Raw genomic sequence first — 4,260 nt, 5'->3', positions numbered from 1 at the left:
GAAACGTATCTGAGCGGGTGGTGAGTTCACCTTGGACCCCACGTTCCTGCCACTGCAGTCTGTGCCTGCACAGCCATGCTCCCACGGGGTCTTGTATCCACGGTGCCAGCATTCAAGCCACATTTATCCCATCGAGTCATGACGTAATTGTCATCTGTTACTAGCATTTTTTTATTTTGATATAAAAATGGATTCATAATTGACAAAGAGTTTTTAAAAAGCAGGAATGCTGATGGCTTAAAGATGACCTATCTTGGCTTTTTCTTCCCGACAGCTTTCCTTTTATTTATGGGAATCAGGATTGCGGCATCCTCTCGGGTCCCCTACACAACATCTGGCCTCCATTTAGGAGAAGAGTGTTCTTTAAGGAGCTGCCATCTATTGGGCTCCTTGGCACCGCTCGGGACACGCTTGGTTGTGGATATGCTCGGCAGATCTGTGGGTGGGGGGTTCTCCAGGCGTGTCCACAGCAGAAACGCTCTTCAGAGGCAGCAGCCATGGCCTCCAAAGGAAGGCTGGTCAGTACTGACAGCCAGTACATCGAGTCCCAACTCGGGCGCCGCCTACCCACCAGGGCCCTGCCCATTGGGCACTGGGCGCAGAGATCCTGGGGTGTTGAGAGTTAGGGATGAGGCGGAGATGTCAGCGCCACATTGTGAAGCATTTTCATAGAAGGGTTTTTCTGGAGCTTAGATGGTGCTGAGTCCAAACACAGCTGCAGAAAGAAGACAAACCTTGGTCAATCTCTGAAAGCATACCTCTGTGTACTCTCCCCCTAGAATATTCTAGAAAAGGCAGAGACCACACACGTGCACATGCCATGGTTCCTGAGACGCTGTTCCTACGTGTCTGGGCTGAACACTTGTGAGGGGACAGCCACGGGGGTGTGCACGCGTGAGGTCCAGGCTGCTCTCGCAGCGCCCCCTCCCCCCTGGGTCACCGTCTGGGACAGAGTCCAAGGTTAAGGTGGGGAGGTGGCTCCTCTGAAGCCTCGGGGGTTTGCTGGCATCTCTGGCGTCTCTGGGTTTGTCTTGCCTGAGTCCTGCTGTTCACGTCCACATGGTGTTTCCCTTTTGAGAAGGACACCACGGCGTTGGATGAGGGCACATGCTAATGACCTCATCTTAACCCACTGCACCTGCAGTGGCCCCACTTCCAAACTAGGCACTAGTTTGGGGGGGCATAGCACGTGCTTCATGTTATTCTGAAATAGCTTTGCTTGCTAGGGGCCCCTCTGAGGGCCTCAGGCAGCTCGAAGACACTAACATCAGTTTCACTCACATTTGTCTGTCAGCTGTTCCCTCACTGTTGCTTCCTTTTTAAGATGAATTTTTGAGATGAATGTCTAATTAGTCGGTGAAGGTCATAAGGCAGCTCTCATTCTTTCAACGAACCACCTGTCGATCAACACCATTTATTTCTATCGGTTGTTCATCTGACTGGGAGGGTTTACTGGTTTAACTGGATTGAGAGCAGAAAGCTTAGGGTGTTGGCTTTGTCATTAGCAGCTCTCCTGTCACTCATTCTGTTCCCTGTAATGGGGTTTGCAGCAGCGGTCGCCACCCTGTCGGACCTCACGGACCACCAGTGATCCGTGGACCACCGGTTGGCAACTGCTGGTTTACAGGGAGTGACCCAGGTGCCAGGTCCAGCTCAGGCCCTGATGACGAGTGAGTGACAGACGGAAGAGGCACCTTTGGCCATGCCTCCTCTGCTCATGGGAGAAAGAAATGCGTCTTCCTGTGGAGATGCCCCAAATAGACTCTGGCTGGTGTCTGCGCCTCGTCCCTGGTGGCTCCTCACTGTCACTCCGTGTCCGATGGCAGCAGCCCCTGCACACAGTCCCCCTCTTATCTCGCAGCCTGTCATCTGCCATGGTTTCCCTCCTCACACCTGGGCACTGACAGGAGCTGTCCCTGGACGGTGTTGGCACCTCCAGAGGCTGCGACACCTTCCTGTTCTAGACCCTCAGACCATCTGTCAGCAGAAGGCTCTTCCATCACCCGTGTCTAGATCACAGGCCTTTCCACTGTAGCACCTCCACTGTGGAAGGCCAGTGCTCAGGGTCACCTGCACTGGGACTCACAGGACACAGGCTCTCCATCAAGGGGCCCCATCTCCTCCCCACTTCACCGCTCAGGGTCACCTACATAAGTCTCTGTGGGTTGTTTGTGCACAGATGGTTCCTGCTTCTGGGTGTGACTGTTCAGTGTGTAGTTGGTCATTCTCTCGGCTGGTGTACCTGGCGATCCTCATGCTCCCCCATGGCTTTCTGAGGGATGCAAGCCCATTTCTCACTCACAGGATGGACCCTGCTCTGTGCTGGGCATGGGTGAGGCTTCTAGCTGCCAAGACCTCCTGGGAAGTTGGTGATTGGACGCAGGGCTTGGTTCTTCTTTCTTACGGAGACCTGCTTCCAGGGATTCTGTGCTTCTCCCGGGTGTGGGGGAGCCCTGAGCTGTTTGCTGTGCCTCACCTCCCCAAACTCAATTCCAAATTCTGAACATACACTCCTTTCCATTCCCTATTTTTCTTCCAAAATTCCTTTGCAGACTAAACTTTTTAAGTGCCAAGAATAATGATAAATACACTATAGGAAATAGAGGACGTTGTAAAGATTTGAACACATAAAGATGTACCTTTGTAGCCTTGTATACATTCAGGCCACCATACTGTGCTGTGCCAGCACAGCCAAGGGTTTAGTGAGCCTAAGGGGGGGGGGGGGGTGCGGCGAAGGATGTAGAAAAGACAGACAGAGAGAATAAGCTGTGTCTAGGTCAGCCGTGGGCAAACTACGGCCCACGGGCCGGATCCGGCCCGTTTGAAATGAATAAAACTAAAAAAAAAAAAAAGACCGTACCCTTTTATGTAATGATGTTTACTTTGAATTTATATTAGTTCACACAAACACTCCATCCATGCTTTTGTTCCAGCCCTCCGGTCCAGTTTAAGAACCCATTGTGGCCCTCGAGTCAAAAAGTTTGCCCACCCCTGGTCTAGGTGGATCTTCCTGTGCCTGGCTGAGGCTACAGAGAGAGATCCAGACAGCAAGCTGAGCCTTTATTTTATAGCCAGGTAATGGTCACCATAGTTACAATGTTCTTGTGAGTTTTATTTGTTTTGGCAGCACTTGCTGCATCTCCTGCAGCCCATTAGTTACCCAGATAAGATCTAGGAAGCTCATAAGGTCAAGCCTAATTGCTAAGAGTGCTGTGCCCTCTAAACTGGGACTTGTTGGTGGCTTTGCCAACAAGTCAGTCCGAGGCTTAACCCTATAGCCGCTTCCTACATCTCACCCTTCTTTTATTTTTAAGCAACCATAATGAAAGTAAAACTTAAGCATCAAGAACAAAACTCTGGCTATTAAAACAATAACAAAACCATGCCAGTGCAAAACCCAAACTACAGACATGTTATTTTAAAACTTAAACATCAAGAATAAAGCTCTGACTATTAACAAAACAATGCCGATGCAACACACCAATGAGAGAGAAATCAAACTACAGTAACATTTTTCTACTAAATGAAAGTTTCTTTTGCTGATTTACTCAGAGTCCTCAGACTTGGCTGTGCAAGACTTTGCGGAAGACTGGCAGCTAACCAATGCTAGCATAGCCAGAAACATGGTTAAAGGAGTAGCTTCCATGTCTTGCTTTTCTACCATCTCCTGGGCCTCAGTTGTTACCTTCTTCAGCTGACCCCATGTTGGCACTTCAGTCCCTTGCGTAGCCTTCATCATCTTCCTTTTCCGTATTGCTGTTATTGGGGCAACTCTCAGTCTTTTGAGTGAAGGGACAAGGAGCTTCTCTGGGTCCATTGTGGTGATGCATGTAACACTCTGGTACGCAAATTGGCTGCACTGCTCCTTCTGGAAAGATACAAAAAACAACCTCTTGCCCACATCATTACTAAATCTGGTAAAACTCTTGTCTGGTTTGTGCATCCTTCCACCGGGCTAACCCAGCAGCGGCTATTGTAGAGGTGGCCCAATGCCTTTTGGCCGCTGTACAACTCTCTGCATTGTAACTCAAAAAATTTAACACATAACATTTTTCTCTCCCCTTTTTTTGTTTTTATAGTTGTATTTTAAGAGTAGGATTGGTGCTTTCTGCTATTGCCTGAGTCTTGATCTATCACCCCAGGAAGAACTTGCCAATCCTGTGCTTCCCGGGGTGGCATGATAAAGGGTTACTGAGCCGGCTGGAAAGACTGCAGTGGGGTTAAGGATAAGGCCCCTACTGTTTGGTGGGACCCAGGTGT

Source organism: Myotis myotis, unplaced genomic scaffold, assembly GCF_014108235.1.
Source record: "Myotis myotis isolate mMyoMyo1 unplaced genomic scaffold, mMyoMyo1.p scaffold_m19_p_7, whole genome shotgun sequence".
Classification (NCBI taxonomy): Eukaryota; Metazoa; Chordata; class Mammalia; order Chiroptera; family Vespertilionidae; genus Myotis; species Myotis myotis.
The sequence above is the reverse complement of the archived record's forward strand: the minus strand, read 5'-3'. Positions refer to the sequence as shown.